This window comes from Etheostoma spectabile, chromosome 17 (assembly GCF_008692095.1).
Source record: "Etheostoma spectabile isolate EspeVRDwgs_2016 chromosome 17, UIUC_Espe_1.0, whole genome shotgun sequence".
NCBI lineage: Eukaryota > Metazoa > Chordata > Actinopteri > Perciformes > Percidae > Etheostoma > Etheostoma spectabile.
In genome coordinates this window covers 447,363-469,878 of record NC_045749.1, presented here as the reverse complement: position 1 = coordinate 469,878, position 22,516 = coordinate 447,363, and the positions used below count along the sequence as shown (strand labels likewise).

Genomic DNA, 22,516 nt, shown 5'->3' with positions numbered 1-22,516 from the left:
TGCAAAACTTGCTCCATCTAAATGATCTAGTCCCATTAAATGAATTTAACGCCATGTTAAAATGCCATGTAACTCAAAAATGTAACTGCCACAAGTGACCTGTTCTTTTCCCCTATGTGTGATGCTTGTTTTTTTTGTGTGTACTATGCTGTATTTCTATTTAAACTGTAACTGGCGTGCCGTCTTGGCCAGGTCTCCCTCGGAAAAGAGATTTCAATCTCAAAGGACGTCCTGGTTAAATAAAGGTTAAATAGACAAAAGAACATTACGGTGCGCCAAAATTTACAACACTGAGACAAGAATTTGCAACGCATTTTCATGATTGGGTTTTTACGAAATAGTAGCCGCTCAAACACTGCTCAAAAACGCAGTGTTTTATGACCCACCCATCCACCCCGACCTCCTCCCTACGCAGACCACAGTGTTCTTATACCGCAGCAGTCAATGTGGTGCATGCAGCAAAAAATACGTGGAATGCTTACGAATGACGAGTGCTTTACTTTTCACAGCTATATGTAAGAATGGTCCATGCGAACAGACTGAAATGTGTTTGGTTTTGGTTGGCATGTGAGCAAAACATTGACTCATCCAGCAAATGTGGAGCAGCTTCGTCGTTATTTGGAGTCATGTTTCTGTCCAGTTGGTTTAACTTTGGTTTTGGTCTCCATCTACTGAGAAACAAGTCTGGCCCTGTTGCTACAAGGCTAACTTCTATCCTAAAACATTTAAATTAACTTACCCTGTCGCAAAGCTTTGACACCATCTTTCAAAGTTATCTGCTAGTGAGTTTTGCATCTGGGGCTCTGCTTCATGCTCGGCTGACACATCTGTGTGTGCTTGGCTGTGTGGCTGCAAAAACCACCACACAGTGGGCAGCTAATGCGACTCACTGAATTGTGTTAATTTCCAGTACGCAAGGCATGTGTACACTGTGTGTGTTTCTGTGTGTGTGTTGTCTGGGTGAACGTATGAGCCTGTGTATCCTTGTGTACCCACATTAACATTGCAAACATATCCGGCTCCAAAAAAAACTCTAGTGTGCGATTCGCATGAGAGCACCCCTCTCAAAACAGATTCCCTTTTAATTCATTTAATTCAGGACTGTGCCATGTGTTATTCAAAGACCGCCATTTGATATGCAGCCTGTGCTTGGATGGGTTTAATTACTTAGCCGTCAAACAAAGTTATGCAGAATATGCATTTTAAGAAATATTGGTTTAGGACTTACATGGGTTGCGTATCAATGTGGAAAAAGGCTTGTGCTTGTGCTTGTGTGTGTGTGTGTGTGTGTGTGTGTGTGTGTGTGTGAGAGAGAGAGAGTCTGCCTGCGTGTTTATGTGACAATAACTGATGATCATGTTGTATTTGATTGGGACATGTCTGCAATGCAAATGTAGCATGACATCACAGATAAGTTGCCCGAGACTGAATGGCTGATTGAAAGATATTATTAAGGGGCCGTACCAGCAGGTTTGCAGGTTCTACTACCTTCATGTTGTGTTTTGCTGTCCACCTTTTATTTCCTTCATGTATGCACATCAGAAAGCATTGTTTTAATATGGTATGGACATTATTGTAACTCAATGTACACACTGAGTGGTTAACTCAAGTGTACACATTCATCCACAAAAACTCATGCAGGCATTTGAAAACAGTCCTGTTTTATCTAGAGAGCAACATTTTGCAAAGTGAAGAAGCAAAGGGAAATACAACATAAATGTAATGAATGAAAATACTTTGGATTATGATAAATAGAGAAAACCCACACACACTTGCACAGACACATACACACAGTGACAAACCTATTTCGATAAGAGATATGTGAAACTGCAGGCCATTACTCCCGCAGTGGCAAGAGGCAGCTTGACTGGGAGCTAATGGATAGAACCATTACAGCAGAGAAGAGCCAATGTTTCACCATTAGATAAGGAATCAATTTTATGTTTATATGTTTCTTTCTGCCTCTGCCTCCCTTATACTTGGCCTCCAGCTCTCACCTTGAGCTGTTATATAGAAATAGAAATACAGCTGAAAGGTGAAGTCCAACCGTCATGCTCGAACAATTCAAATCAGAAGCTTCCTGTAGGACCATCTGTATCCCCCTAGACACTTCAAATACACAGCTCTTGAGCTTTGAGATTCAATCAGTTCAATTGTTATATCAGTGAAACAGAGTTACATGATAAATCCATCACGACATCCTGTGCCACGACAATTTGTGAGACTTTTTTTTTCTTTTAAATGCATTTAAATGGCCTCAAAACCAGGGTGCCAGATGGTGAATTCCCACAGAGACATAATGCACCTATGACATGAATTGAAACAAAGATTAAAGAGATAGAGGGAGAGAGAAAAGAGAGAAAAAGATATTCATCTCTCATCTGTTTCCACTTGGTCCCTACTGTGTTACCGTGCACAAGAGACGCAACAAAGAAACAACAACATGTATACGTTTTAAAAAAGAGTGTTTGTAAGACTCGTGAGGGTCTGCACAAATATCATTTTCTATTTTCTGACTGCAGAGGAGATGATTGCAAACAGCAAGGGAGCGTGAGCTAACAAGAGCAAATACGAAGTGTTGGCCCTGCAGCCGTCAATCCAACGACTTTTGGTTTTTATACAGTGGAAGTTCCTCACAAGTCCTGCAGTTGCCAAGGTAATCCTGGAAGAGACAGACCTTACAGTATGTCCTTCGTTTGAATCCATGTCCATAGAAACAGCATTGGGCTTGGATGTTGTGATGATTGCTGACATATTAAAACTTTAGTTTTGCAGTGCTACAGTGCCAAAAAGAAGAAATTTTAAGTTAATGTAATACATTATTTGATGTAAATTGATTAATATTAAAATGATTTTCTTGTGTTATTATTTTGTGTGCACTCGCACAAACATGCTGAAGAAATTTCATGAGCTGTAACAGCATGAGGTCAGTTCGAGGTAGTGCAGGGATGTGGAATTGATTTCCACAGGGTCAGGGTGTGTATAGGGTTCCCACATGCAAACATTCACGCACAAACACACACACATGGACTCTCTGGGAAATCTTTTTTTCAGGTAGCTACTCCTTGCACACAGATGCAATAAAAGCAGAACGTTATTAAAGTTTGCAGGTTCCTGAAAGGACCTGGGCAACAGTGTGTTCTCTGATAAATGTCTTATTTAACAATCTCCCCGGACATCCTAATTGTGGTGTTGGCTCATGTTTCAGTGCACTGAACAGGAAAACCTTGGCATCTGTGCTGCTCCCTTTCTTTCTCTTCACTATCCTCCATTCCCTTTTTATCATTTCTAAATTCTCTCCACCCATACACCCCCACCCGACATCTTTTTTCTTCTTCTACCACTTAGGGTACAAAGAATGATCACAATTATGACATAGATCTGGTAGGAAATATAACACCCATCTTCCAACTGGAACCCTGTGCGTTAAACTGTTCAGTAAAGCTGAGCATCTGCTGCGTGAATCAGTATGCAGTGCTGGTTTGGTGCCAGGTTTATTCAGAAAAAAAAGAAGCAGTCAGAGAAGTTTAATTTTTGTATTTGACGACAGAAGGTATATTTAATTATTTACATGTGTTTTAGGAAACACATTTGTCTATTTTCGGCCCCACCCAGTGAAGGAGCCCAGACTTGTGCCAGCAGCCAGAAGCCATTTTTATGAGCACTAAATGGCGTCCAGAGCGCTCACCCCTGTGAAAAAGAGAGGCGCTAGTCCTGTCTCTGTGAAACACACCATTACTCCTCCATTGTTTGCTAAAGCACTTTGTCGAGAAATAATTTACACCGAGTCTTTCTGCTTCCAGCCCGTTCAACACAAGGTCGTGTCCAGAACAGAAATGGCCCTGTAGTGTCACCAACCAATATGAATGGTCCCCATCCATAACTAACCTATGAGATATGTATGTGGGAGCAATATGGAACCGATTAATCTGGCAAATTACAGTAGGAAACTCATACAAATGTTTTGACTATGCCAGTGGACCAAGAAGAAGCCTAATTAGCTTTTCCATCTTCCAGCCATGGGGTACTTTTCTTTCTGTAAACTGTATTCTGTAAGCAATAATCCTTACACAAGATCATACAGTGAACAGGGTCAATATCATTTTAAGATCCTGTTTTGTAAATTATAATAAGTTAGATTGTGTGTACTATACAAAACCGTTATTCCAGCCCCAAAGTAAGTAAGTAAGCTCTGCACTAAAATGCACAGACAGAGAAGAGTATATAAACACTAATGTTCATAAATGCACATTATAGAATGCTTTGAATCTTCTATTTTTCTAACTTGTTTCCAGGATAAAAAAAAACACATTTAACCAAGATTAAGTTTTGAAGTAGTTAAAAAAAAAGAATCCCATTAAAAATATGAATACTTTTTATTTCTTCTAAAAATGACGCGGTTCATTGAAACGGACATGAGAGGGCATCTCTTAGACACGAATGTCAATAGGACTTGACCTGTCCCTGAGCCTGAGGTCCTAGAGAAAGAGACTACCCTGTCTTTTTCATTGTCTCTGACCAGATACCAGGGCAGTTATTTCCAGACAAGCACATCGTTAGGTGAAAAACATGAAAAAAGGCTCTCCAAAATGTGGCTTTTCTTTCAGCCCAGGAATGTGGATTGTGTTGCGGTTGCTGATTCCGACACTCATGAATATTATTACATTGATTAATTTATGTTTTTTTTGTGCAGCCTGCCTTAGGAAATAAGATCAAATCAATCCAGATCCATGTGACAGTCTTGCGAGCCAACCCTGCCCCTTTCTGCTTTACATTTTAACTGATGGCTGAGGTTGATACACATAGACACACACACGCAAACACGTTCTGGCTGCAGCAACAAACGTTACAGCACCGCTCTCAGCAAGACGCTCTCTGCAGACACGTGCCTCCTCCTTTGCAGAGACTCTCAAAAAAACGGAAGAAATCACATTACATTTTATTAAATTAAAAACAGAAGAAGAACAAAAGAAATATATGGCCTATTTGCAATGCAAATTCCAGCAGCCAGTGGTGTCCTGGGGTCCATTAAACCCAGCAGACGCAACGAGATCACATTCAAGCAAGCGTTAATGCTTTCGTTTTGAATATTTCTCTCTTAATTCTCTCTTTAACCCTCATGTTGTCCTTGGGTCAAATTGACCCGTTTTCCTTTGTCAATTTTCTTTTTAATTACCCAAAATAACATGATAGATTCCACACAACGCTCTCTGCTAAGTACAAATCTCTACTTTCATTCATTTTGGGGCATCTTATTCAATTTTATAGCATATTCAGAAAAACAAATTGAAGTGATTTTGAAATAGTGTTGAGTAAAAGTTGACATATTCCAGTCTGTGATTATCCATCAACATCCATTCCTTTAATTTTAGTCTCAATAATTCCTAATTTCTGCTTTTCTAACGCAAACATTAGGTCTAATTTCCTAAAAAGGAGGTTTATTGACCATAAATTCCAAAAATAACTGTAAAACTAATGTTAATAAGTTAGTGTTGCGTAGTTTTAAACGTCAAAAAAGTGACAAACATTGGAAAAAGTGTTGAAAAAAGGGGGGGGGGGAAATGTAAGAAAAGTTAAAAACCTCAATAAAAGCATCAACTAAAGTGTTTACTTTCAATTTGGACGGGAAGACAACACGAGGGTTAAAGAGGCCCCTCTATATGACGACAGTTATGCATCTCATGTATGAACGGTACATGTAGTTACCATGTTGGGAGGTACCCAGACCCTGCAGGACTGTTGGCTGCGTTCTGTTCTCCACCAACCAGTAAAGAAGTGAACAAGGACCAACTAATAAGCTCATTATAGACCGTGGGATCCCCCTAAATGGGTCTTTGTGAAATCCCAGCAATCACTTAGGCCTCTGTACAACTCTGTGGTTGAATTTGAGAAGTTGATAAGAGTTTTACAAAAGTGTACACAATATGCATAAAGGGCCACACAATGCAAACACAGACGAGGATGAGGAGAGATAAGTGCCAGTTAGATTGTAACTTGTGGCTGGATTACGTGATGGTGAAGGATACATTTATAGGAAACTCAAAGAACGCACACCTCCCCCAAGCCCTGCCCTATATCCCTGTCCAATGTTACTCCAATGTGAATTTTACACACAGACATTTTTCTGATGATTCCGGGACCACATGAGTGCAACAAAAATACTTTTTTTGTGATTTGGATCCGCACCAAAATTGAATGGGTTCTTCCTTTGCCTATGCTACACCCTTCCACTGAGTTTCATGGAGATCGGGCCAGTAGCTTTTCTATAATCCTGCTGACAACAAACCGAGCCGAAAAGCCGGAGGTAATTATCAATGGATTACCAGACCAGAATAGCTCCCATACACAGTGCACTGATTGTGAATAGTTTAACCTGCAATAGCAACACCCACATCCAATGTATGAGAAATCTGTTAAATATGCATAAACGTATTTACATGATACGAAATATGTTCTGATTTCTTCAATCAATCGATCAATCAATAGATATCACAACAACGACTGATGAAAAGTAGTTGCATTTGTCCTCACTGAACGGCTAAAATTTGTGAGCAGGTGTTATGTTCATGTTTCATTTGGCAACAAGAAGTCATGTTGACCGCTGGAGAATTTAAGCCAGACAGTGGGCGTTCCCAACACCTGGTGGAGAAGTTCTTTGGCCTTGAGCCTACACCTCAGCAACTGTGTTCAGATGGGTGGTCATTTCTTTCGGATATTGCAATACAATCTCCGTTATGTATGTGCTTTGTGAATTAGCCTTGGCAAATATGATGTAGATTTATTTTCTGAACATGAATATCCCGTGCATTCTTTCCTCAAACCAATCCTTCGGTTAAAATCCCCCTTTTGCCTTTGTTTCTGTTGGTTTACAGGGTAACGTAAACAGCAAATTGAACTTCTCACTGTTACATACAAGGCAGTTTGCAGCTAAGCAATGGTATTGAACCCAAATTAGCATCAGACTAAGACGTGTTTCTGAATGCCAAGTGGACATGTGGAGCCAGAAGACCCTTGTCAAAGCCGCTCTGCGTCGCATCGACATCGATTCTACAGTCCACTGGAAGTGGTGTTAAGCATATGAATTAAAACATGCAATTGCTTTATGTAGCTTTAGTGTTCTGTTCTACGCATGTTTTAATACAGCAACGCAGATGTATTTAAACCTGTACATTGTGTCCTCTTCACAGTAGAACCTAATATCCAAATAGTGTTAACGTATCACATGCTTTGTCTAGTTGTCTTCGCGACAGGCACCCAATGTGCATCCTGCATGCCTAATCTGATTAAGTTTTTAATTCAGTAAAATTTACTGTGATTTTTGAAAGGCCCAATCCCAGAGGGGGATGGCTGTGCAAGGATGTCATTTTCCCTGCATACATCAATTATATTTTCATTTTCAACATTTTGCACATTTGTTACAGTGCCAATTATGTTTAGCTATTTTTTTGTCCAAGCGAGGATTGAAAACATGCGCTCACTCTTTGTCATCTCATAATCATTCAATTACACTCACATATGTGACCAAATATCTTCATTGGAGATATGGCAAACGTGTACTATGTTAATATAATGTAGTGTAATCCTTGAGAAAGTTCATCCAGCACCTTGTTTATTTTACTTTTTTCTTACTTAAGAGTTGGATTCAAAACCCAAGAAGGGTTCTTTTCTGTGATCTTGCCAAACTTTGACTACAGCATGCACATTCAAGAAAAGCAAATAGTGTGACTTTAATTTTTATAGCCAGATTTGCCATAAAGATTATGTGTCAAGACAACACGAGGGTTAAAAACATGAAGGTCTTCTTATGAAGATGTGCTTCATTTGTTAAAAATAGCAACAAATAAACGCTGGTACAGTAAGTGTGAATGATCTTGGCAGAATTGATATGTTGGTTGGTTATGGCAAAATTTGACAAAAGCGCCCCGTCAGAACTGAATGGCAACTAAGTCTGACTATTATGGTGTCCTCACAACGTCCTAAGATTCCACTGCACACTCATTTCCAAGTCTTGCTAGAGTTTTTCCTAGAGTTGGGCGTGCTACCTTCGTCAAATTAGTTAGCCAATTATTTTTTATTTTTCAAATCAAAACTTGTTTGATACTATCTTAAGTTTTAAGTCTTAGCAGTGATGTAAACTCACGTGAAGACTGTCAACAACCAATGGATGCACTCCGTCCAGCACCAAACAGGAAGCAGAAAACAGCTAGAGCCAGGGTTGTTTATGGTCGCTCTGGTGCCGCTAAATAGGAAACTCTACTGATGTTCATCCCCTCTGAACCCTTCTTCCACAGGAGATTTACCGGCAGAAAAACACAGACTTCCAGGTGCTGCCGCCATTTATCTGCATGTACTGCATTACACAAAGTCAACTAACTTTTCCTCAAAGTGCTTATATTATGCTTTTTGGCTTTTCCCCTTTCCGTTATTGTCTTATATATCTTGTTTGTGCATGATATAGGTTTGCAAAATAAAAAAGCCCTAAGTCCACCCCAAAGCGACTTACCATCTCCAACAAAAAACATCGTTCACCAAACAGCTCTACTGTAGTCCAGCCTTTACTTCTGTGACAAACGTGCGTCACTTCGTAACACCCGTTTTAACGCTCGCCTAGCTGCTGGCGTGGCACACCCAAACACAGAGCTCAACACACAGGGTGAAAAGATGGTGTTTCTTAAAAATTAAACCACATAAACCTATTCTGGTACAACTTCTAAATACAATTATGAACCTGAAAATAAACATTATATGAGCACTTTAAATTACCAGCTAACGCTAGCTACAAATACACAGCTGCTGAGCATTCAAAAAACATTTGCAGTACAAATAGAATTCCAGTTAGCAGCATGACCTTACATAACTATGAGACCATAGGTTTCCTTTAGTTCCAGGATGAGATGAACTATGACAGAAGCGAGCTATTAACCAGTGATGGGAAGACCCCGTTATGTAATCCCAGCTGATTCATACTGCAACCTAATGCACTTTTCTTGATTGGTTGCAGCTTCTGTTCACTGTGTTGAGGAAATCCCAGCCTCACTTATTCATTCTTTTACTTAAGAGCATAGGATGTTTGCTTTATCTTAGACATGCCGTCTTTCCCCTGCGACTCCTCGCTTCCTTTTTCTTTTCTTTCCCATGAGAGATGAACGTGAATTTCGATTCAAATGGAATAGCAGAACAAATGGCGTTGTATTTACGTACTGTATGAATGCTTCAGACTTCTTGGGATAAAGCCTCATGATAGTGGCTGTAGGTGAAATGGTGTTACAGCCAGTCCGGCAAACATATTCTACAGTCCACTGGAAGTGGTGTTAAGAATTTGAATGAAATACACGCTATTGATTTATGTTGCTTTAGTGGCCTGTTCTCTGCATGTTTTAATACAGCAACGCAGATGTATGGAAAACTGTTTATTTTGTCCTCTTCAGAGTAGAATCTAATCTTCTAAATATTGTTAATGTATCACATGCTTTGTCAAGTTGTCGTAAGTTTTTAATTCAGTACAATTTACTGTGAGTTTTGAAAGGACCAATCCCAAAGGGGGATGGCTGTGCAAGGATGTCATTTTCCCTGCAAACAATTATATTTTCGTTTCTTTTATTTTCAACGTTTGGCACATTTGTTACAGTGCCAATTATGTTTAGCTATTTTTAGTCCAAGTAAGGACTGACAACGTGCGCCCACTCATTTTCATCTCATAGTCATTCAATTACACTCACGTATGGGACCAAAAATCTTCATTGGAGATATGGCAAACATGTACTATGTTAATATAATGTAGTGTAATCCTTAAGAAAGTTCATCCAGCACCTTGTTTATTTTACTTTCTTCTTACTTAGGGGTTGGATTCAAAACCCACAAGGGCTTCTTTTCAGTGATCTTACCTAACTTTGACTACAGCATGCAAATTCAAGGAAAGCCAATAGTGTGCATGTAATTAGCACAGCCAGAGTTACCATGAAGAGTATGTGTCCAACAGGCTGTACTAGCAGCTGGACGAGCATTATAACATGTGTTACAAAGTGATGCATGTTCATCACGGATGTAAAGGCTGGACTACAATAGAGCTGTTTGGAGCAGTTGGTGAACAGGGTTTTCTGTTGGCCAATCAGCCAACTACAGTATATTTGTCACTACTCTTGTCCCCTGCTCTCCTGAGACAAGCCCACAGAATAATGAAATGCAATTATCACAAGGAAATTGTTTTTCTATTTTCTTTTTTGTTGCCAATATTGGTGTTCACGGCTCCATGGCTATCCAGAATAAAATTATCAGCTCTGTGAACAAATCAAAAGTGACCAATGTTGGCAATGGAGGCTCCCTCTCATGGAAGTACCGGAGCATTTGGTGAGAAGTGCCAGGCTGTCAGTTCATTTAGGCAAATGCAACAGCAAAGTCAAACCCATTTCCTAGAGGCTGGGCACGTTTATTTGTGAGTTCTGTTTTTATTTTGTATGATGAAGTGATGAAATGATGAAATGATAACTGGTCGTGGTCACTGCCTGACGGAGCTGGAGTCCTACCAGATCGAAACGTACTCCTTAACCTCTTTACTCTCTTGATTTCCTCTATCCATCTTCTCAACATTTTCATTTTTGCCTTTGTCATTCCTGTTTTCCCTGCATCTCTCTTCTTTCCCTGCTCCATCTTTCCTTCATCATCCCCCTTTACACAAGGCCTAGCAGGGCATTTGCTGAGTCTGAGGACAGATGTAGATGCCAGATGGATAGGTGAGGGTTACCTTGAATTTTATCCAACATCCAAGTCCTAGGTCTTTCCTCTTCTCTTGTAAATGGGCTGGCAACCAGACACACATAAAAAAACAAACACATATTCCAACTGGGATTGGTTATTTTAAATTGCATTCAAAGATGTGGTAGCAAGTAAGGCAAGGCCAGGCAAATTTATTTATAGTGCACTTTCTCATACACAGAGATCATTCAAAGTGCTTTAGAATACACTTAAATGCATGAAAAGACAAACATTTTATAAAGGCATACCATAGTTTGAAAACAAATAAAGTCATTGAAACATAATTTAAAGTATATGTTTGACTCTGGGTAAAAGGCTTTTTTGTTGTTGCTGCACCGTAATCTCTACAGTTGTAATCTGCAAGAATACAATAGCAGAAATGCTTCTGTGAACATGTTCTTTTTTAATTTGCTCTGACGTCCTGTACACCAACACTAATGCATCCACTCCATTAGGGGAGAAGGGTCGTGGTGTCCATGTCAAGGTCCGCATGAGGACTGTGATCCTGAACCGGATTTAGTGTGCAGAGAGAACGCTGGTTCTAAGGGGTGACGTCCTCTCTGTCACCCTGCTCCTCTGGACACCAGTGTCTCGTCACACCATACTGGACAGGGCTTGGGTATTATGTTAACCCTTGTGTTGTCTTCCCGTCAAAATTGAAAAATCAGCACTTTTAATGATGCTTTTTAACTTTTTCTTATGTTTTTGTCCCATTTTTCAACACTTTTGAAGCTCATTTTCAACGTTTTGTCACTTTTTTTTGACATTTTCAAAACTACGTAACACTAATTTATTAACATTAGTTTTGCAGTTATTTTTGGAATTTATGGTGAATACATATCATTTACAAGAAATTGTACCCAATGTTTGAGTAAGAAAAGCAGAATTAGGAATTATTTAGTCTAAAATTAAATGAATGGATGCTGATGATAATCACAGACTGGAATATGTCAACTTTTACTCAATACTATTTTAAAAACACTTCACTTTGTTTTCAAATGCTATAAAATTGAATAAGACCCAAAATTAATGAAAGTAGAGATTTGTACTTGGCAAAGAGCGTTGGGTGGAATCTATCATGTTATTTTTGGGGAATTAAAAAGAACATTGATATAGAAAAACGGGTCAATTTGACCCGAGGACAACATGAGGACAACATGAGGACAACATGAGGGTTAAGACAATTCAACCCTAACCCAAAACTAGAAACAATTTGTACCTTTTTTGTCCGCTAATAATAATAATAATAATAATAACAATAATAATAATTTTGTAATTGTGTCACAATTACCATTGTGTCACAAGTGTCACTGTTGACACATTGACCATGTTGAAGACCACTGTTCATAATTTCATAATTTCCTTTAGTTGTCAATATTTGACTATTTCAATATTTACAATGTTAATTTTTAATATTTAACTATCTTTTTTTGTGTGACCTAATTTATTGACTGAAGACAAACAACTCTATCTAGTAAGGCAGCAGACTTGTGGACATTTTTCCAGCACAAAAATGTTGCTCATGTGAAAATCCCGCACCTGGGATTTGAATGTCGACTCCAATCTGTTTACTTCTACGTGATCACTGAAGAACAACAACATATACTTCTACGTCCCGAAATTCCCATAATTGTGCAAGAAAAGGAAACATTTGTAGAATGCTTTTGTTCCTATCCCTCAGTGCAGTGGTATGCATCGCTCAGAGCATCCGTGACTAGAAAGACAGAAGATGAGAGGGAGAGACTGGGCCAATGTTCTGCACAGGAGAGTTGGGATCTTCCATGGGCATAACTGATTTATTGCTGGTTTTACAATGCATCCCAATCTAAATATGTCAATTTGGACACAAGGCCTAAATATTATAGATGCTACTAAAAGGTAAACCTACATCACTGAGAGTCTTTGTTTCCAAACCCTTTTTGTTTGTGTTTCACCGGGTTCAAATTGTCATTGATTTTGGTTACTTTACCTACTTAACTTTTTTCCTGTCAGATCTATTTTGTCTGCCTGCACAGTATTAACTTGACGTACATTCAGACTCCTGTTTCTCCAGAGACAATGGGAATAGCAGCACATGACAGACTTTTTAACAATCTAATGTAGCTCAGCGTAAATGCTCTCAGGAAGACCTTTAAATGGATGCGCTGCTAAATCAATTCAGCTGTTATCATAATAAATGTTATCATGATGTGTATAACTGTTGCATATCTGCAGCTAGTCTCTCCTGATTGAAATGTATCTCAGTGTAAATCCTTTCAGGGAAACCTCGCTCTTAATCAGGGCTCCACCTAGCTCCAATCAGCTGTTGGAGGTGTTCCCCTTCCTGCTAAACCAATCAGAATCGTACACAATCGGCAAGGGCCAATCACAGAGTCACAACCCTGCTTTAAATAATTGTTTCTCCCCTTGCTATGAGCTGTCGTTGCAGGCAAAGTGTGCAACCCCCCCCTTCCACCTCCAGTCTTCTACTCCAGCTGACCGGGCCAGACCCTCCTCTGGTCTGGTCTTCGGGCTCCTTCATCGCCCCCCACCGATGTCTAGATTCCATCTGGGGGTCTGATAGTTACAGCAAATTCAAAACATACAATAAATCACTGTAAATTAAATGTAAATTTACTGTAAATTAAACACCCATTATGCAATGTTAATGAACCGGAAAAGAAAGTTAAGGTATTTCACTGGGCATTTAGTGGTAACTGCAGAAATTACAGCAAATTCTAACAGTGTACCCCTATATACTGTACACACATAGGAAAGATTCATATAGCAATGGAGTGTAATCGCCAAAGACTTTGTATATTTTATTTGAGCTGTAAAATAAATCTTATTTGTATACCTGCAAACATGTCTCTCCTGATTGAAATGATGTAGGCTAGCCTGTAATCATGGACATAAACCATTTAAGTCTTACGTTAAGTAGTGAAAGCCGCTGGCTACCTATAGATAAGTTACCAGCAACCTTCTTAATTTGCTAGGTGATTACCCAACAGCTTGCTAGTTAACCTTTCATAGTCAATATTCACCTTTAGAAAGGTTGAACCAAGGTGGGTCAATCCTAAACGGGATGAATTAGCACATAAGAAGGAAGGGGTGCTGTCAACCCAGGAGTGGACTTGTGGGCTCGGGGGGGCAACGTTGGAAGAAATGTCACACATCCTGATTGGATGGCTGTAATAGAAAATGGGGAAAGTACCTGAGCTTTCTGGAGGGCTCCTAGGAATCTTTGTGTTGGGGGAGACGTGTGATGGGTCCAAGTTGTTGTTTTATTTATACATACAGTATGTGTATTTGGTGTATTGTCTATGTTGTCACTATTTGTTGAATGCTTTTGAATACTGTAGTTACTTGAATCTTTTCTTAATTTTTGTCTGGTTGGGTGGTGATGATGAAGTGTGTGTGTGTGTGTGTGTGGGGGGGGGGGGTCATTTTGCAAAATTGTGTGTTTTGTATGTTAAATTATACTTATGTAAAAATTGTAAATCACAAAAAGAAAGGTTGTACCAGGGGTTTTACCATCCTCTACCATCAACTGTTAGCACTTGTGGGCAGTAGTCAATAATCAGTAATGGATAATGGATTTTAGATTTTAGTCAGCATCTCCAGATTTAAAGTACAGCAGTTACTTTGTTAAACATGACTGATTCTACATGTTTCCTCTACATTCATTAGGCACTCCAGAAATCCCCTGTGCACAACATGGCAAGAAGTATTTACAACCATTTTGTCACAGCAGCCATTAGATAGAGTCTTTATTGTCCCATAGGGATGATCATTTCCACACAATCTTCTTTTGTTCTATAGCACAACAACACATGTGAAGACACATATACAAAGAGACACCCACATGGACCTAACCAAGAAATCTAGAGTTCTCAGCGAGTGACTTGTATCCGTGCTGCACCAATCACATTGGTGGATCTGATCTAGATGTAAATGTGCTGTATTTATATACCGCTTTTCTAGTCTAAACGACTTCTCAAAGCTCTTTTACATAGGAACCATTCACACACATTCATACACTGTGGCCGAGGCTGCCGTACAAGGTGCCAGCTGCTCATCAAATAAACACTCACACACACTTACACTCCGATGGCGTAGCATCGGGGGCAACTCGGGGTTCAGTGTCACAGCCGCCGGGACAGAGGCGAGCTAAACAGATGACGACAGCCACTGTGACTTCAGAGTCATTAGTAAACATTGCAAGATGGCTACAGATGAAAACCAGTTGTTGGAAACGGCTTTAGCCGCTTCAATGACCAAGTTAGACTTGGCTTTTTATCTTAAAGAGGAACAGAAGACGGCGCTCGAATCGTTCATTTGCAAGAAGGACGGATACGGCAAGAGTGTAATCTACCAGTTAGCTCTGCAGCTAGCTAAGCATACGGGGCTCTGGTGTGTTGTTGTGATTGGTCGTAGTGTTATCCAATTGCGTGCAGTGAGATTTTCAAATGCACGCTTGGTGCCGCCCCTCTAGATAGGCCACTTTCTCACTTACTCAGTGCCAAGCCCTTAATCTATTTGGATTTGGGTCTGGACTTCCAGGCTAACGTAGAGCCGTCAAATGTAAAAAACTACAAATCAAATGAGAAGGTGGCGGGATTATAGGTTGGTCAGCGCTGTGATTGAGGTGGGGACAAAACTTTTTTTTAAATAGGCTTAAGCACGGTGAGTAGGACAGCAGGGTGGGTTGGATGATGCTTTTGTAAAGTAGGAGGGGGGGGCAACAGAAAGGGCTTTCAGTTTGCGTGTGAAATATAGTCTTTGTTGTGCGCATTTCTGGTTGGTAGTGAAATGTTACTTGAAGTTGAGTTTATTGTCTATAATGATTCCACCCTGACCATTAAGCAATTTTTAGAATACCTGCTTGGATTGTACATTGAGTGCTTACCAAACCTTTATGATGAGAGGAAGCAGTTTTACACTTCAACATAGATATGAACTAAAAGGCCTTTTTTCTTCTACAGGAATAAAAATATTACAACAAAAACCTAGGGCAAGTGGGCCGTTTGCCCAGGGGGTACCAACCATTCACCACCAGTTGGGGGCACCACATGACTTTAGAAATATTTTTCGTAAATTGTTACATTCACTTGAAATTGTTGAAAGACCATACATTACTTGTTTATGAACACTTATTTCACAATAATAATAATGGTAATAAAAATAAATTATAAATGAATCAAGATTACATGGCCGCTATCACTTCCTACCCCAATCTGTCAGGGTTGAGTTGGTCCACAAGTACGCGCAAGTGTATTTTATTTTATTTTTTATACATATGTATTGTATTTTTAGACCTTTGGAGTACAGTGCCCTGGGACAAGCCCTTGTCTTAAGACAGGCCTGCGCCGATACAAATATGAAAGCCGTATGCTCACAGGGGCTTTGAATAAAACTCTTTAAAGGAATGGTACAACAATTTCACATTTGGTTATTGCCGCTTCATCAGACAGTTTGAGGTTAGAGCACCAGGAAACTAAGCAGAAAGAGGCTATGTGCCTTGACTGAAAGATTGGAACAGCGCTATTTTTCTTTTTTCACCCCGGTAAAATATACCATGCTACAGTATGCTTAATGTAATGGATTGTGTTTGGTTGGTTGTATTGCCGAGAGAGAGCCTTGCCGCTGCGCTGCTCGACTGACTGTTGCTGTCACCGAGGCTTGTCCCTGTCAGCGAGATAAATGACATTCTAGCTACCCTGCTATCTACTTGATACCTGAGAGACAGAGACACTGGTGATGCCCTTCAAACGCTATACACCATCAACCCTGTGTGTGTGTAGGTGCGTGGGGGGTTGCAAGTGTGTGTGTCTGCACATGTCATGTCTGTAGCATGCAGATTAGCAAAGTATGTGTACTCTTGGACGTATAAAGTGAGTTTATACAACCCTCTTAAATCAGTTAACATTTACAGTATGTGAAAGTGAAACTATCCGTGGCATGTAATCATGGCACTGCAGCAACTGCTGTTCCAGATGAGCATGAGCCATGACAAGGCCAAGCCTTGTTTGCCTAGAAACCCACTGCATGTACATGTCTGCATGGTTAATTACGATTCCATGTACAGTGTGTATTTTAGCCTACATAGTTCATACACACCATAAATAGAGTCATACAGATCCTTAATGCCATCACTTTTACTTGCTCCTACATAGAGTATGTTAATAGGAAAGACAAGGACAGTGCCAAAGAAAGCAATAAAATAAAAGACCACAGGAGCAACTCCCTTAATCGTGTCGGTGATACGTGTTATTTTATAACAACCACACTATATTTGCCATGGATCCTTAAATTATCAAATCTCATCATTCAATCAGTTATCAGTTATCTGTGCAAACGTGGCCACATTTTATAGTGCAGTTTAGTAATTGTAGTTTTTTATTCGTTTCATCATGTGTTGATTGCAAAGTGTGTCTGCAACCAATAATCTGAAGGATGAGGAATGACAAGCTGCATTTCATATTGATTTGAATCAATGGAGTTACCCAAGCTGTCTGGGAGTCAGGTTTCTTTTCATTTACAGACCTACAACATTTCATATTGGAACAAAAATTGTTTCCTGGATGTCAAAATACATGTGAGCATGTGCTTTATGAAAAATAAAGATTAAATGGGGATGCAACAACTTTGAGGCCATTTCTCAAATCCTTGTTAAAAGCAGTTAAGAGTTACAATCTCAATGGCAAACAGCACCTATGTCCTTTGGCACTGAGTGAGCGCAAAGCTGCCGACGGCATCAGTTTGAGCTCATAACACCGCTTCCTGAGCACCCAACACTCACCCAACACAGTTAATAATGCACTGGTAGCTGACTGTGAGGCTGCCAAAACTCAGTAGTGACCACAGCTCCACAACCACCTTCCTCTGCTTTTGCCTTCAGGTGGGCGGCCTGACCTTTGTGAGCAGCCAGCTGGAAAATGTCAGAGCAGCGTAAACTGTTAGCGATCTCAATTTGTGATGGCATTTTCTGAAGCCAGACCCTCAGGCAGCCACCGCCGGGTCGTGCCATTGTTGCTTGTGTGTGTGTTCACGAGTATTTATTTACATGTGTGTATGACTGTTGTTGTCGATCAGGACTTAAATCCATCTTGACTGATTTGATGAAGACTCTTCAGCCTTCTCATCATTGCTTTTCAATCTGTTGTTCTGGTCATGTACCCATGTGTTACTTAACTTTCCTCTAATTGTTATTCCTAATACTTTCCAGTATACATTTTTACATATCAAAACTTGTATGTTTCTTTTTCCCTTTCAATGTCGTGTTGACTCTTGTCTCACCTTCAACGGCTACTGTTACATAAACCCTATGTCTCACAGATTAAAAGTTCAAACACTGGCCAAGTCTGTCTTCCAAATATACCAAATAAACAGCAGATAAAAACAACAACAGTCCACTTAATTAGAATATGTATGAATCCTTTGAAAGACTTAAGTATGAATCAGACAGTCTAGTCAGTTTTTCAGCCACAGAGCCTACACATTGAAGGCTCTCTGTGTACACTACGATCAGCTAAATCCCCACCGGCTGTTTGGGCCTATTACTTGAAGTCTGGCTTTGAATGCAGAATAATGAAGGCAGACTTCAGGGAGCTGGGCGAGGTGACCGATACAATCTTAATGTTGTCAAATCCACCAGACAAAAGGAGGGATATCAGCGGCGAGGATGAATGTGGACATTACAGAAAGGGATGGCCTTGAAGATAGCACCGCTACTAATGGAAGCCGTGCTGCTTGTTCATAACTGGTATGTTTGAAGGGAACAGGTTTCCTTGGAGGGGTTGGGCTCCAGCGAGCTAGCAGGGGTTGATGAAGATGTTCCAGGGCAAACTCAGACAGCTGGAAACCAGCCAACCCAGAAGGATCCCTCTTGTGAGCTCGTGGACACAAGCATTCAAGCCACTTCGTCTATTTTAACATTTCACTCCCATCTTTGAACTGGGTATGGTTCAGATACAGCAATGTTAGAGGCTTTGCCTCTTCCGCTAAAAAAACAAACAAAACTCTACAAAACTGTACTCCACTACAACCAACCTACCCCTAGGTCCTTGCTGTGATTCTTCAACTCAACAACAAGCTAAGCACTTGTTTTTTTCTCTTAGCCATTTTTCCTACAGGTTCACCTTGGCTAACTTCTTGCCAGTACATGCCCTGGCATTGGCTTTCTGAATAATGCTTCCATTAGTAAGAGCACAGAGGGTGATCGTACTGTTGACCACAGAGCGCTGCCACTCAGGGCTTTGTTTGTGTCAAAAATCATGGGACTACAAATTGGAGGGAAGTTCAATTAAAATCTCGGCCTGAATAACTCACGTCTCTCTAATAGACTTCAGGAAATATTCATGAATATATAAAGAGGAAATATGCATTCATCAAATCCTTCTTTCTGCTCACACTGAAGAGAAGAATTCATAGGGAGAATGGCAGAAATTGGTGTCGGATGGGGTTGCAGAGGCTTTCATGCTAGCTTGAGTATGGGCATGTGGCAATAAAAAAACAGGGCAAAATGGAATTGAATTTAAAATATTTTTCATAGAGCTTTTGAAAATTGATTAAGCCTTTAAACATTGAGGAAAATGTTCAAATGAGAATGATGCAAGTGAGTCTCTTTCAAGTGAAGACGATTTGGATAAAAATGGTAACAATTCCTGAGAGAAAAGAATCGCTAGTAATATAAATACAGAAGTAGAGAGACGGGAAAATTCTAGCAAAGTATTTGTAGTTTGTTACATTACAACACTGCATAAAAACCTGTGAGAAAGTCAAAGAGCCGGGATTTTTAGAAGCTTGCTGGTAAACCCTATCATCACCACAGATGCAGAAAGATGGGAGAACTGGACAGAGGTGGGGTCAGAAATATTTGAAGCTTTTAGGGATGTGACCTGACAGACAAGTGTTGAAGGTAGTATGGCTAAATGCCACACAAAGACACTTTATGGAAATCCATTTGCAGGGCAGCTGTGATAGACAGGGAACACGGCTTGGAAAAAGTCCAAAAAGGAGCAGATTGCTCCTAGCTTGGTTGAGACCAGGCCCTTCTCAGATGTAGCTGAGAGTTGGTCTGGGGAAGGTTCATTTACAGCTCATTTTCAAAGGGGAGTCACCAATGCACGCCGCTCAAATGCCTTTGGGCGCAATTGGAAAGTCCTCCAACCAATCAGACCAACGGTCCGGGTGATGGAGCAGCGACAGAGCATCAACGCGTTGCTGCGCTTCGCTGGCCGTCATGTTGAATGTGTTTTTTGATGTGCTTATTTATTTTTGATTGTACAAGACAGTTTACAGAGAAACACTATTTCAGTTCGACACGGTTATTTCCCACCTCAACACAAAGATGAAAAAAAAGAACACATCGCTTTCTTCTCCCATACAAAAATACACAAAGGTATCAGACAAGAGACCACAAATATCGCAAGGTACCCAGAAACGAAATGTACATTACTGTACTTTACACATCAGTTACATTTTCCAGAAACTCACTATAAAAAAATAACACTAATACATAGTTACACCTCCTGTGAGAAATTACCAATATTACTGTTGATAATATAGTAATTAAATAGCTTCCACATTTCGATTTTGTTTATGATACATTGTTATTTTTTCCAGGGCATGCACTGTGCCATGGACTTAATCCAAGCTCCAATAACTGTTGGATCAGACCTTTTCCAGCTAAGAGCTATCATTCTTTTAGCTTGTAATATAGCAAAATCCATACATTTGCGCTGCTAGTGATTTAGTTTAAGGTTCGTCATGTTGAATGTTAACACAAAGCTGATTGCCGATTAGGAAAAATTGGAAATGGGCTTGAATGGGCTCTTCGCCAGAAAGACTTGCAGAGCAAATCTCAAATATGCCAGAAGTTCATTTCCCAGGCTATCTTGCTCTGGTATTGATTGAATCAGTCTATTTTTTATCTCATTTGTGTGGAAAGATTGTGGACAGGATGGCAGTAGGCAAATTGGAAGAGTAAAATGCATAAACTATTGTCATATCTCTTGTTTTCCGATACATAATAACAAACCAAGGAATATCTTTTGCATTAGATTATTGTGGTGGGTTGTCTTTGTCCTTCTCTCTGCAGTCTGCACACTATTCATTTCACAGGCCTTAACACTGCAAACGCAACGTGAGTGTGGTGTGACCGAGGATAATCGACACCTCAATTTGCCATCTTGCATTTTAATTGACTTTATTTGCATTCCCCTAATTGAGCACGTCATTGCCAAAGCAGGTTTTCAAAGTTAATGATGCATGTGAATATGTTTAAAAGAAGAAGAAGAAGAAAAAAAGATTTGGAAGATGCTAAGTGTAGTTCTATGTTTTGCTCCACTGTTGAAATTAGAATTGGCTTTTGGTCTGAGAGTTTTATTTTGGTGAAGTTCATGTTCTTCTGTCTGGATATACAGGCTACATTGGCACCCTCACTCTGGCTCTGTTTGATTGGCTGATTGAGTGATTTGTCAGAGTGTGTTGCTGGATTGTCTGGGTCCGCATGAATATTCCTGGCGTGAAGCAGGTCCTTTGGAGCCTGGATGCTGTCAGGGGGTCACTGTGACAACTGATGGGATTTACTGCTGACAGATGACTGTGAAAGAGAGAGAGAGAGAGAGAGAGAGAGAGAGAGAGAGAGAGAGAGAGAGAGAGAGAGAAGGGGGGGGGGGGTAACCAGTGTAATTTGACATCTACAGTATATCTTAATTTCCAACCTCAAACTGTCATCTGTGAGACACAGCACACAATCCCACAGTACAGACACACGCCTATACAGTACATGCATACACAGGAAGTGTTGTCTGTACATAAGTAGCACCATAAATGTGGAAATATTAGGCTCCTCCATATTAAGATGTTGCAAATAGATCCTACATAGAGATACCGAGTGAAGACTAAAAAACTAACAAAAGATTACTAACACAACATTTTGTCTAGTTCCTTGTGATTCGCTCTGTGTGCACTTTATTCAGCTGGCACTTTCAGAGGGAGGGCTGCCCTCGGTGATAGATGAGTTTTTACCATCAAGGAAGACAAGATGGAGTGCACCAATTAACATGGCTTTTGACAAATGAACATCAAGATGAGTTCACTAAGGAACCAAACAGCTGGTATGTATAATATATGATGTTTATGATGATAGATCACAGTGTCAAAATCTCGCAGTGAGAGGAATGAACCAATGGTTAATTGTGAAATTTAGTCAGTTTTTGGCTGTTGCGCCGATGGATTTAGCCTCGTCTCTTTAACGTTTAGTAAGTGAGCAAGTAAAGCTATATGTGCTAATTCTAGTCTAAAACACTCGGGCACAGATTCAATTTCTGTCAAATAAAACTACACTTAGCCAGCCAGCAAGCAAAATATTACTTGGATGGTGTTTTATATGCTCGTCTCTGACTCAAATCATCCATGGATGAAAGCTTTGTATATTGGCAATGAGAGCTAAATGTCTTCGACATGAGGAGAATTCTAGTTGAACAAATCAGAATTCAGCCTGGTTCACTAACTTGAAGAGCAACTGCAATAGAGGAAAGACAAAAAGGGAGAAAAATACCCATTTTTCCCTATTTAAAGGATGTCAGTGCAGCACCAGGCCCCGCTGCTCTTTCCCTAGAGCAGTAGTTTGGCTGCTTGGACAGAGCTGAAATGGGCAGTACCAAAGAGACAAAAAAAGCACAGCCAACAACATCCTCAATGGGCTGCCTCTCTGTGACATTTCAGCTGTGGCTTGAGGCTGTGTGCTGGAAACGTGTGTGTGTGTGTGTGTGTGTGT

General features: G+C 40.1%; 1 protein-coding gene and 1 long non-coding RNA gene across 3 annotated transcripts in view; one reads left to right on the top strand and one right to left on the bottom strand.

The window, feature by feature from the left end:
* LOC116705079 (uncharacterized) overlaps window positions 1-8,476 on the bottom strand; it is a 16,731-nt gene extending 8,255 nt beyond the window's left edge. The window contains exon 1 of the long non-coding RNA XR_004335841.1: window positions 8,375-8,476. This is a non-coding gene — a long non-coding RNA (uncharacterized LOC116705079). The remainder of the gene's footprint in view (window positions 1-8,374) is intronic.
* The window catches only part of nrg3a (neuregulin 3a), a 412,241-nt gene that overhangs the window by 65,083 nt on the left and 324,642 nt on the right, over window positions 1-22,516 (top strand). The gene's annotated exons all lie outside the window — the stretch shown is intronic.